The sequence below is a fragment of the Thalassophryne amazonica genome, chromosome 8 (assembly GCF_902500255.1).
Source record: "Thalassophryne amazonica chromosome 8, fThaAma1.1, whole genome shotgun sequence".
Classification (NCBI taxonomy): Eukaryota; Metazoa; Chordata; class Actinopteri; order Batrachoidiformes; family Batrachoididae; genus Thalassophryne; species Thalassophryne amazonica.
In genome coordinates this window covers 83,384,894-83,398,853 of record NC_047110.1, presented here as the reverse complement: position 1 = coordinate 83,398,853, position 13,960 = coordinate 83,384,894, and the positions used below count along the sequence as shown (strand labels likewise).

Sequence of the window (13,960 nt, the reverse complement as noted above, 5' to 3'; positions counted from 1 at the left end):
GTCGCTGTAAGGACTTCCCACGGAGCGGGACGTCCTGCAGCGCTTCCAGGCGCCGTTGTCGGCCTGTTTCAAGCTGAAATCATCCTAATTTAAGGCTCTGTTGATCCAGGACGTCGTGAGAGAACAGAGAAGATTCAGAAGAGGCTGGCATGAGGAGTTTATGCGGACATTCCACTGTTTAAGGACATTTTGTAATGAAAGACGTGCGCGCAAATTCGCCGAGTCGTTTCCGTGACGACTCGGTGAATCTGTGTGCGCCGCGACAGGAAAAACACCTCCGTGTTGAAAACCATTTGTAAAATTCAGGCGGCTTTTGATGGCTTTCAACAAGTGAGTAACTGAGAAATTGTTTAACAGCTTGGGCATGTTCCAATTTCCTTAAGGTTTCCAACGGAGGTGTTTTTCCTGAATGTCCGAATAAACTCCTCATGCCGACTTCTTCTGAAAGTTCTCTGTTCTCTGAGTCTGAATTGTGGAAGTTTTCAACTTGAAACGGCGAGACGCTGCCATCAGGCGCCGTGGGCCGTCCTTACGGCGACAGTACCAGACCAAAATCTCTCATCAGCCGTTAAAATCTTTACCGAAAACCAGCTGAATTTATCGAATGGTGTCCACTCAGTTGTGCCTTATAGTTTTGAAAAAATTTTGATCAAACAAAGCAGCAGTCTCTGAGCCATTCCTAAACAATGAAAAAATCGACGAGAGGGTGGGCGACTCCTCACTCAAAGACTGCCCACAGGCGAATGACGTAACCGACAGGCGTGAAAAAACTCTTGCATGCCCACGAGGGTTCAAGCATGTCTGATGTAATCACACGTGATTCAAATCCATATGGTTTTTGAAAAAAATAATAAGGTCGGATACTTTTCTAATAGACCTCGTATACTGGAAACACAGTATATAAAATTGCTGAGGATAGCATAATAAAGCATATGTGTTTTTATTGTGATCCTCAACAAAAACACACGTGTGTGGAAATTAGAAGGAATAAGCACAAAATATCATGCTACACAGTCATAAGAATATATTGTCTCTTCTGGTGCAGTGTGCTGGCATTATGTTTGTTCTTGAAATGCTGCCAAACATTTTGATAGAACCTGTGGTTTGCGGTTTTTGTAGTGGTTGTCACATTCACCAGATGGTGGGTTTTCTGCAGTATAATTATCTGAGCGACATAGACTTAAGTTGCTGTCAGTACAGTAGTGGGTCCACAAAATCATGACAGCTCCTGGCATGCCCCATCTGAGTTTCGCATGTTCTAGTGTTATGCATCTTTTCTGAACATTTTCTTTACCTTTTATGGATGGCACCTTCTCCCATCCTCCTAGTCCACCCTAATGCATCTATCTTTAAGTGCTATTCTTGCAGTTGCACTCTTCCTACCCCCCCCCTCTCTCTCTCTCTCTCTCTGTCTCTCTCTCTCTGTCAGCTGCCTCTCAACATCTCAGCGGTTTTACCACCACGGTGGTTGTTCTGGGCTGGCATTTGGGTGGTCCTGCTTTGCTGGCTGATTTAATGAGCTCCAGTGGGAATCGCTCCGAAGCCATCAAAAGCGTTGGATGCTGCCATATAGACAGTTCTGTTAAACAGACTCTGGCTTTGCTGCATAGCCAGACTGAACACAGGAGCTATAGGAGGAGAAATGAGAGGACAGCTCTGATATGTGTGCAAACCCCTTCTAAGAAAGCAGGGGGCTGTGAGGAGGTGATACAAGATAATAATCACTTTTGCTCCTATGGGCTTTCATTTGCTGCTTTAGACACAAGATGGTGACTTTGGATAATAGTGGACAAATGCACACCACGCACACACCAGATACACCATCTCACACTGCTCGAAAAGGACAGAGTAAAGAATGGACATAAAATGGTGAGAGTTTGAGAGCAAATCTCTCTGAAAATACATGTATCATTGGAGCTGGATTAGAATCCACCAAACTAAATTTCACTGCTGATAACATACAGATAAATGGGTTTTGGATATTTCATTACTATGGTGATCGTGCTCCATCATAATTGCCTGTTAGTGCATAAGTACATCAGACCTGGTCACATGGCTGAGACCTATGCAGTCTGCAACACTAGGCTGAGGAGCCCCAGAAGCTCTCTCTAATGACTGCTCATTACAGAGACAAAGAGTTGTGCCAAACATAGGGATCCAGAGGACACTAAGAGACAGGCACACGTTTGCCAGAATGCACTTGCACCCTGAAGTTTCAGAAAATTAATAATGAAAATGAGTACAACGTATAACAACAACAGTCAGATATTCATCATTATACCATCAGACTCCAGGCATTTGGTTGGCAATCTTTAATACTCTGTAAAATAAGAATTCTGCACAATTTTACAGTTGGTTTGTACTTGTTATTTGGTGTTACTGATACTTTCAGGAATATGTGTGTGAATGCATGTGAAACATCCCTGAAGTAAAACAACTGCATTTTGTCACGACTATGACCTGCAAACTTTTTTTACTCAAGAGTTCCATCTGGCTGCAGTTTGCATGGATCATATGATGACATGACTTTTGTTTTATTTATGGTGATATTCCATCCTGCTCACCTTCACACCAGCAGCCACTACGACACTTTCTGCCTCAGTCTTTGTCACTGTCCATGGTTCTGAATTCTGGTATGGTATGGTGTGATCTTTATAGCATGACGCTTCAAACAAAGGCCACTCAAATACTTCAAGATAACTTTGTATAGAGATGCGAAGCAGGACTGTTTAAGAAATGGTTCGAAATATACATACAGCTTCACAAATACCATAGAGTTACTATTCATGTTACACTGCTGTGGTGACCCACAGTGAAAAAAAGGGAGCAGTCAAAGGGACTTACTTGCTATTTATTAACATCAAAAGTCATTTGGCGCCACAGTTTTTGACACTGTCGCCTCACAGCAAAGACTGCTTCCTGCCTGATCCTTTCTGTGTGGAATTTGCATGTTCTTCCTGTGTTCGCATGAAATCTGGCTTCCGCCCACTTCCAAAGATATGCAGGTTAGGTGGATTGGGAACTTTAAAATATAACACAATGTTAAAATACCCTTGGCCATATGAGCACTGTGTTCTTTATAATTTGCAGTTGTTTTATTCATTATTAGTTAATGAGACAAATTTAACTCCATAGGAAGTTAGCTTTGAGTTAGCAAAAGTTAACGTGAAAGCTAACATCTGCAAAATGTCTTGTAAATGACTCCAGGGGTGTTATTGGGCTACAAAACAGCATCTTTACTTCTCACTAGCGTTTACATAATATTCCAGAAATGAAGCTGTTAGCAAGCAGCTACAGCAGGAAGTGACATCACCATTGCCATGGCACCAGGCAATCCTCTAGTGTTTTTATCAAAATGAGATTACCAGCAGTTATCAGCATGTACAATTAAGTATCATCAGTATAGCAATGAAAGGCAATCCCAAAATGCCACAATATATGCCCAAGGGGTGCAATATAAGGGGAGAAAAGCAGGGGGCCCAAGACAGATCCCTGCAGAACCCCAAATTTCATGTGACTAAGGTTAGATGTCAGCCCAGTCTCACGTTTTTTTTTTTTTTTTGTGCTCCTGTCACGAAATGAGTCAAATTTTCATGACTAGGTTTTTTTTAACTCACTATTACTAACCCTACTCCTACCCCCAACCCTAACCTTAACCATAACCTAACCCTACTCCTTCCCCCAACCCGAACCACCCCCGACCCCCGCTTCACTTTTAATTTTGTGCAGCCATCATGGAATGAATTTGAATGAATTTGTGCTGCCATGACGAAAATGAGGTGCTTTTCATCACAATATCACAAACCGAATAGATTAATGTATATTTCGTGCTGCTAAATCACGACTTGCCTTGAGACCAGGTTGTAGAGGTAGTGTTATCGTATAAAACACAATGAGAATGACGGTACAGAGGCTTAAACAGACATATTAACTTGTTAAACACAAACTTTTATTTTCCAGAACAGAACGGAGCTCTCTAACATTTCTATGCTGCAGGTGGCTCACACACTTCTTCTACTACTCCCCAATTAAAAGCAGTTTTAACCTAACTTGGTGCACTACTGCCACCAACTGTGGGAGCACTACAAGCAGCTGCAGACAAAAATGAAGTAACACAAAACAAAACCACAAAGATGTCCCATAATGCTACACATGAGATATTTCAAAATCCCATCTTTTAAAAGAATAGGCTGAGGCAGTGACATCAGGAAACAAAAAGAAAGAAAAGAAAAAAGCTCAGACAGGAGAAAGAAGCAAAGGGTTGACGTGACAGTATATCACCCAGTTCTTTCATAGGCAAAGGGGTCTGTGATGGAAAGTTCTGTAATGTTAGCCTGTTGTCTGTTCCTAACTTTGTCCATAGTTTATAAGCTACCTCACTTTTCGCCCCATATTAGGTCATATTTCTGAAGAAAACTCTGTATTTATACATTTTACTGTTTTTTTTTTTTAGTTGAATAATCAATGTAGGCACAGTTTAGCAAGCTGCTTTGCTCAAAAAATGATGCATGTTCCTGAACAGACATGTCAAAAGCAGCAGTAACACTATGTCAGTCCCTCCTGACCCACCTGAACAAGCCCAGGAATCCCTTCAGGAAGGATGTGAGCAGCTGTGTGCTGAATTAATCAATTATTATGGAGAAAAAGCATCAGCTATCACTGAAATATAATGTTTGGTGAATAGTTTGGGACTCTCATCCCTCTGCTTACAGTAGGAACAGAGAACATTTCTAGTGTGTGCAGACTGACTGCTCTCAATCCAGTCAAAGAAATGTTTACAGGTTTTGGAAAACAGAAGATTAAATAGAACAACTAGCCTCATATATGTATTTTTTGTCTGTATAGAGTATCAGTCTTACAGCAAATAATTTAAACAAAATGAATTTCATTGTATTTTCAGTGCTTTCCTCCCAAGTATATACCTACCTCATGTACAACTTCAATCTCTTTGTGTGTTTCTCCTTTTCACGATTTAGTATATGTCTGTACATGCTTTTACAGAGCATACAGTTCAGACCAGTCAAATTCCTTGTTTGCTTGTAGATACTTGTCGAATATAGGCTGAAAGATTTGTTTGATTCTGATTCTGAAGTAACTGTCAAATCATGTTTTTCTTTTCACAAATATGGGAATGATAGTCAAAAATATCATTAAAATGCATAGTTTTATGTAAAACAGTATAAAAATTTTCTGCCAGCCTATTGGCCAATTAGATTTCTTTTCATGGGACCCAAAATCCCAGGTGGGGCCCTGGCTGCTGGGATAGGCTCCACCACCCCCCTCTTCCCATGAACCTTAGCTGGATTAACCAGATATAGAAAATGCAGGAATTAATCAAAAGTCATTATGTAGTTGCTGAAGGTTTTTAAGGGGATGTGATGGTCGAGTGGTTAAGCGTTGGACATGAGACCAGAGGATCCTCTGTTTAAATCCTAGCCTGACCGGAAAATCACTAAGGGCCCTTAGGCAAGGTCCTTACTCCCCTAGTTGCTCCCGGTGTGTAGTGGACACCTTGCATGGCAGCCTGACATTGGAGTAAATGTGAAGCATTGATGTGTAAAGCGCTTTGAGCATCTGATGCAGATGGAAACTTGCGATATAAATGCAGTCCATTTTTTACCATTTAAATGAATACCATCAAACTTCAGGAATTTGGTTGGAGATCTTGAGTATTGTCGCTTTGACTTTTGGTTTTCACTTGTTCAGGTTCATGTAGTTCCTAAAGATGAAAGTAAAATTTTCCCAACAATATGCACATATTGTGCAGTTGTCATGAGTGCAAGGGCTTATTGCTGTAAATGTGACATATCAACCTGAAGTTTTGCATGTTCTTCATTTGTACAATTGATGTAACTGTAATTGATTGCAAATTTACTGCAAAAGACAGATTGTTAGACATTACACACTAATATGCCTTCAGTTGGGTTTGTTAATAATCTTTGTGAATAGAAGCATTAAAGGTCAAACTCAGAATCAAGACAAGTCAACATTTATTTCTATAGCACCTTTAAAAACAGCCATAAGTGTCCAGCAGGTCCGCTGTGGCTGAGCAAGTACTGTAGCTCAGCGGAATAAGGGCTTGGGCTTTACGTGATGGAATCTGGAAATAAGCACCAACACTAATGGGTCTCGGGACAAAGTGCTGAAAAGTTTTAATATACCTACACTAAGCTCAACAAACATAAAATGAAATAAATAACATGAATAAGAGTCAGAGTACAATACAAAGTTTAAGGTTAAAAAAAAAAAATCTTGAATCAAAAACAAACGAGTCTACAAAAGTGACTATAAAAAATTTATTATAAAAAGTTCTAAAATATAGAAGTAACCAATTCTAAAGATTAAGACCTGTCACTGCAAAGGTCTGATCACCTCTGTTTTGTACCTGGTTTGAGGTACATCTAAGAGCATTACAACACTAATGACCTTTTTTTTTATCTCTAAATTCAATCCAAAAATAGATCGGAAGCCAGTGAAGGGAGGCAAAATCATTTCGAACCAACTACACACAACAACAAAGCTAATGCTCTAAATCCACAGAAAAATAGTTACAGTAGTCTCACCAACAAGTATTTTTCCCCAATCATCCATTTTCTATACCAGCTTACTCCAATTAAGGGTCACGCCTATCCGAGCAGTCATAGGGAGCGAGGCTGGATACACACTAGACAGGACGCCAGTCTATCATTGCAATCATTGGGAGAGAAAAAAGTATTTAACTTGGCTCAGAGTCAAGTGAAGTAAGCTGATTTTGGCAACTGAGCTAATCTGTTTATCAAATTTACTGTTCATTTGGAAAGTGTTCACAGCACTTCACTTTTTCCATATTTTTTGTTACACACTTATTCCAAAATGACGTGAATTCATTTTTTCCCCTCAAGAGTTTACTCGCAACACCCTATAATGACAGCATGAAAAATTATTTTTGCAATTTATTAAAAATAAAAAAACAAGAAATCACGTGTACATAAGTATTCACAACCTTTGCTCAGTACTTTGTTGATGCACCTTTGGCAGCAATTACAGCTTCAAGTCTTCTTGAATATGATGCCAGAAGCTTGGTGCACCTATCTTTGGACAGTTTTGTCCATTTCTCTTTGCAGCACCTCTCAAGCTCCATCAGGTTACATGGGGAGCGTCGGTGCACAGACATTTTCAGATCTCTACAGAGATGTTCAATAAGATTCAGGTCTGAGCTCTGGCTCTTTGATATCTTGGCTGTGTGCTTAGGGACATTGTCCTGCTGAAAGATGAGCCATCGCCCCAGTCAGTTTTGTTTCTCATGGTCTGAGAGTCTTCCAGGGGCCTTTTGGTAACCTCCAGGTGGGATGCCATGTGCCTTTTACTAAGGAGTGGCCTCCATCTGGCCACTCTACCATACAGGCCTGACTGGTGGATTGCTGAAGAGATGGTTGTCCTTCTGGAAGGTTCTTCTCTCTCCACAGAGCAATGCTGGAGTTCTGACTGAGTGACCAACAGGTTATTGGTCACCTCCCTGACTAAGGCCCTTCTGCCCCGCTCAGTTTAGACAGGAAGAGTCCTGGTGGATCTCAACTTCTTCCATTTATGGATGATGGAGGCCACTGTGCTCATTGGGACCTTCAAAGGAGCAGAAATGTTTCTGTATGCTTCCCAGGATTTGTGCCTCGAGACAATCCTGTCTCTGAGGTCTACAGACAATTGCTTTGACTTCATGCTTGGCTTGTGCTCTGACCAGCACTGTCAAGTGTGGGACCTTATATGTAGGTGTGTGCCTTTCCAATTCATGTCCAGTCTACTGGGTTTACCCCAGGTGGACTGCAATTAAGCTGTAGAAAAATCTCTAAGATGAACAATGGAAACAGGATGCACCTGAGCTCAATCTTGAGCTTCATGGCAAAGGCTGTGAATACTTATGTACATGCGATTTCTTAGTTTTTTAGTTTCATTAAATTTGCAAAAATCTAACAAAAGAAAAAAAATACAAAAAAAAAAAAACTAACAAACACACACACACACAGAACTGTCATTATTGGGTATTGTGTTTGGAAGTTTGAGGAAAAAGAAATGAATTTCATCCATTTTGGAATAAGGTTGCAACATAACAAAATGTGGGAAAGGTGAATACTTTCTGGACACACTGTAAAGGAGACAACACTAAGATTCTTAAAAAAAAGCTCAATTGCCTGAAGCCAAAGAGCCTATATTAGCATCAACAGCTTCCATAACACCTGGTTGTTGTCAGTCTTATTTTTATTAAGACTGATAAAGTTGAACTCTGTCCTGGTTATAATATATTTTCAGCAGTATAACAAAAGTTGCTTTATCTTTACAGTTTGTTTCAAAAGAAGATAAAGTTGTATGCCAGCAGCTAAGGAATAAAAAACAATTATGTTTCATAAAAATGCACCCCAAAACCCCAATATGCATTTTTTAAAAAGGGGGACCAAAGTTTAAGCCCTGAGGGACTCCACAACTGACTTAGGCTATGGAAGAGCTATGCCAGGGGTACCCAAGTTCAGTCCTCGAGATCTACCTTCCTGACACTCTTAGTTGTCTCCCTGTTCCAACACACCTGAATCCAATGAAAGACTAGTTAGCAGGCTTTTAATGAGCTTTCCATCTACCTTCCCTGTCAGGAAGGTAGATCTCGAGGAACGAACTTGGGCACCCCTGAGCTATGCTCACCAAAGTGGGCAGATTCCTGTCTGACAGAAGTGACTGAAACCAGTCAAAGGCAGTACCTTTAAAAGCCTACACATTGTTGTAAGTATGATATCAGGATCCTACGATCCACAGTGTCAAAGGTGGTAATCAGGTCAAGCAACAGAAAAACAGAGTTCCACTGATTAACAATTAAAACCTGATCATTAACAAAATCTGAAAATAGCCATTTCATTAATCTGGATTGGTTTAAAACTTCACTGAAATGATACACACATATGATGTTTATATAGCTGACCCACATTGTACACTGAAAGTGCATTTTTATATATAATTGAATTAGAAAGTGTGTCCAAAGTTTTGGCTGGGCTGTATATAAATCACCCCCCCCAACCCCAGGGAGGGTGGTATGTGTGTTCATCAGTCTCGGTCCTCTACCAGAGGCCTGGCAGTTTGAAGGTTTGGCACGGTGTCAGCTGGTCCTAAGACTGCACTATTCTGCACAGAGACTTCTGATGTACCTGCAATCTGCTGGAGCCACTCTTCCAGTTTTGGGCTTACAGCTCGTAGTGCTCCTATTACCACTGGGACCACTTTGGACTTTACTTTCCACATTTGCTCCAGTTGTTCCATCAGCATTTGGTACTTCTCAGTTATCTTGTGCTTCTTCGTTCTTATGTTTCTGTCAACTAGAATTGCCACATCGATCACAATTGCGTCTTCTTTCCCTTGTCCTATATCTGGTTGACTGGGCAGCAGCTGTTTGTCTGTCTGGAATTTGAAGTCCCACAGGACCTTATCCCTGTCATTCTCAGCCACCTTCGGCAATGTCTCTCATCTGAACTTTGGGACTTCTAATTTATATGCAGTAAAGATGTTCCTGGACACTTTTCCTGACACTTAGTTGTGCTTCTCAGTGTACGCTGCTCCAGCTTGCATCTTGCATCCTGCTATTATGTGCTGGACTGTCTCTGGGGCACAACCTGCAACTTGAGTCCAATCGGCTATGGTAGACTCCTGCCTCTACTGATCTGGTGCTTAGGGCTTGTTCTTGAGCTGCCATGATCAGAGCCTCTGTGCTCTCCTTTAGGCTGGCCTTTTCTAGCTACTGGTGGGACTTTTTACTGCCCACCATTTCCGGCAAAGTAAAGAGAGCCTCCACAGGCCAAACTAAATCTGACCTAGGACATCCTGCTGCCTGGAGCCATGGCCTGTATTGATATCTTAAAATGTTTTTAGTTGGATAAAAACAGCTTTTCTGAACATTTTAGACAGTAAAGATGGCTTAAATTGATATTGCCAATAAATTTGCCAGAAACTAAATAAGAGGGCACAGGTTCTTTTTGATATGAGACTACACCACAGGATGTTTAAGGGCAGATGGGACATACCATAAGAGTATTTAACATAACAAGAATGCTTGGTCTGACAGCAGACAAGAAGGAACACATTCTAAAGAAGAGTTTGTAGGCTGCAGATGATGAAGTATCTCTGCTAACAGAAAGCCACAAAGCTTCCCTGTGTTCAGATGGTGGAATTTATCTCTCACTTCCTATGCACAACACAACTTGAAGTGTTTGCTGAGAGCTTCATTTGGGTTTGTTGGTGTGGTGTTTGGGGGGGTCTTTTTCACAGCTTTTAGACACCCAGTATGTGTGAGTCTGTTTCTTCCCACTGCATGGCAAGTGGCTGTGAGGCCTCCTAGGGTCCAGATATATCCAGATTGTGGCCCCACTCCACTTGTCTTTACCTCACTGTAGTGGACAAATCATGAGAATGGAGCCCCCAAGAGACAAGTGGGGAAACTTGTATTCTTAATTACAGCTCCCTCTGTGCTATCACAAGGTTCCAGTTGGGCCAAATCAGACTACAAATGTTCTAAAATTAAAACGTGTGCATCTCTCTGTAAGCAACCATATGGTGACGTGGCATCTCTTGGTAAAATGTGTTCAGCAATGAGGTAAGATCGTGTTTCAAAGAAGTAAAAATGACCCCATTAGTGATTTAAAAGTGGTAGATTTCCTCTTTGAAATTCTCTTTCGAAGGTGTCTTTGCCTACGGTCATCTATCAAGCTGAACCCCATCTTTATACAGGTGTCTCTGTGGCTTTGAGCTTCCCCCCACCCCCCCCCCATCCCCTTCTCTGTAAGCTGCAAAGTGTTGCTACGACAACCCCTCATGGTCCTCGCTGCATCGCGGCTGCTCTCAATGCCAGCACTCAGGGAACCTCCTCGCAATGGGAAGGCAGCATAAAATTGGGATAATCGCTGTCGTTTATGGCACACAATGGACCGCCACTTCTAAAAGATTCATTCATCCCGGAAAAAGAGACTGCGGAGAGGAAAGGGGGAGATGGGGAGGGGTGCCATGGTCACTCTGCCGCTCTCCCACGGTGGGCACAAGCATGACATCAGTGGCCTGAATGAATTGGCATGCTTGACATACCCACCACTTCCCAAAACCCTGCTATACCCATACACCCCCTCCCTGTTCAAGCATCCTCCCCCCTTTCTCGCCCCTGCCAGTTAGGATGCGGCGCTTGGCTGGGTGAGTTAGGACCGCTGCCACTGTTTGCGTGTGAAACAAAGTCTCTCAGAAGGAAGCGAGAGGAAGCAGAGAGCTTCACATGGTACCAGCCAAGAACAGGGATGGCTGCTTCAACGTCCCCTCACAGGCCCCTCTTTTGAGACCCCAGTACCCCCTTCTCCTCTAGTGTCTCCCTTAACCCCCACCCATGTAACCCCATCTTCTCTCTCCTACTGTCATCCCCCAAAACAAGCCCTGTCCCCTGAGGGTGCTGCTTTACTGTCACCCCATTTAGGATGAGCAATTTCTCATGACACAGCCTTTAGCAAACAGCAATGGCATTCCTCTGCCTTTTGTGGTGTAGTTGGTCATTTGTTCGAAGAGGAAATAGCTTTACAATGCATTTCCCTAATTAGAATAATGTGTTACTGCTGCATCCAGTGTGAAGTCTCATGCTGCTGGGAGACTGGAGGGAAATCAGTGTGACACCATCCTCGCATGAATCACACTGGACGTTTACCCTTCGGATTTGACTTTTGGACCGACCAGTGAGGATGCGTAGATCTGTGTTTTGAGAGCTTGTGAATGAAATGTTCAGGTATCGAGGAGGAGTAGGTCGTTTCCACCTTTCCGTAGGTTTGCTTGATTGAAATTGGTTGCATATGATCCAAGGAAGAACTCATTAAAGTTTGGTACAACTAAGATCCAGCCGTTATTAGATCTGGTAGCATTCAAAACTGTTTTGTTCGTCTGTGTCTGATGAAGACTTCTTCTGATTTTTCAACCAAAATTGGTGAAATCATTAATGGTCAGCCAAGGATAAACTGAGACAAGCTTGGCTACAACATAGAGATATTCAAAACAACCATTCTGAAAAACTGGTTTAAGATGCACCTATTGTTACTGTGAAACGTAAATATGAAGCCACTTATCACCTTTCTTGACCTTTTGACCTTGAATGACATTGAAAGGCCATGGTCAAAGTGGCTCAAACACAAATAATTAACAAACACAAATAATTAATTTGCATTACTCAGTGTTGCATGTCTTTTTTATTTATTTATTTACTTATTTATTTATTTTTTTGTCTGTTGGTTTAATTACAATTTTTTTGTGAAACTTGGTGGAGAGGTCATGGTTCACTGGATCAATTCAGAGGTGGTGTTTTTTTCAATTATTTTCTAAATATTTTGAGATATGCTGCATTTTTAAAAGGGTCATATTTTGCAACATCATTTTAATCTGCATTTTACAGATAGTGGAGCAGATAAGTTTGATTTTTGGCCAGAATTGTTCACTTGGTGATACAAGCATCAGATTTGGCATGAATGTTCTTCATAAACCAGTGTTTGAGAAAAAAGTGCGGGCCACTTGAAAATCCAATATGGTGGCCAGGTAGGGGTCAAAGAAGAATTACACAGGGGTCAAAATTTTAAAATTTTCCAATCATATTGAAAGCTATACCACATTATGTGTCTGATCACAAAGATTCCAAAAAGGTATGACTGAATGTTATGGAGTTATGGGGTAAAAACAGCAAGAATGGTGACAAAGGTCAGTTTCAGTTTGTAAAGGGGTCAAATGTTAAACTTGCTCCAATTTTGGTAAAAGGTGGTGCAAATTATTGGTCAAGCTAATAGGATTAATAAATGTAATAGTTTGCACCATGTGTCATGCTCAGTTGTCACATTACAGGGTAACATATGTCACATGCCATAGAATCCAATGTACGTCGACATTGTTTGACATGTACTTTGCAAACCAAGCATTCATCACATTCAACTATTCCACTTATTAATCCTATTGTACATAATGTGGTACAGCTTTCAATATGATTGGAGCATTTTAATATTTTGACTCCTGTGTAATTCTTCATTGACCCCTACCTGGCCGCCATATTGGATTTTCAAGTGGCCCGCACTTATTTCTCAAACACTGATTTATGAAGAACATTCATGCCAAATCTGATGCTTGTATCACCAAGTGAAGGATTGTTTCAGTTATCTGCTGCACTAAGACAGTTACTGTGAGCTTATCATGTTAAATGTGCTAAAGATTGACAGTTTTACATCTGTTCATGTACAAGCTGTCAAGCTGTGAAGAGAAATGCGGTCTGAAATCACTTATTTTAGACTTATGTGGCATGTGCGGCAGGTACAGAAGCAAAAGGTACAGCAATAGATAATGTCTTAGAGACCTGAAAAAGGGATTTTTGTAGCCTCCATCACCTGAGCGAATATATGATGTTTTATTATTAAGACACTTGGTGACCCTTCAAGTATTTTCATCAGTTTGTCATGCAGTAATGCATGGATATATCAGTTTAAAAGAAACATACAAGTGGTGGAATGATTAGAATTTAGGTTGGGGTTTGTGTCGCTTTATCTACTTTCGTCTCCCTCTTTTCATTACCCTGGTGGGTTTTGCTTGATGAGTGTATTTTAGACAATAAAGCCTCACCAGGGACCTAATAAACAGTGGTGGCACCTCAGAGGGCTGCAAACGCCAACTCTTCTTGTCATCCCATCAGAGCAGGCCTCAAAGCCCCAAACCCTCGTCCGTCTGTGACTGTCGTTAAATCAGCCACGTCTCATTCCTTTGTCGCTCATTTCGTCAGGCCGGATCGCGGCATTCACTGGCATTGTTACGATTATGTCCAGCAGTCTGACCTTTCTCTCACTGCCCCATGTAGGCTGAATGAGCCTGGGAGCATATACTCTGGGGTGGGGTGGGGGGATTATGGTATCCACGGAATGGAGAGATCAGCAGGGATTTGACTCTTGCGCACACA

At 41.5% G+C, this 13,960-nt stretch overlaps 1 protein-coding gene across 1 annotated transcript in view; it reads left to right on the top strand.

Annotated features, from left to right (window-relative positions):
- LOC117515996 (excitatory amino acid transporter 2-like) overlaps positions 1–13,960 on the top strand; it is a 128,192-nt gene that overhangs the window by 57,268 nt on the left and 56,964 nt on the right. The gene's annotated exons all lie outside the window — the stretch shown is intronic.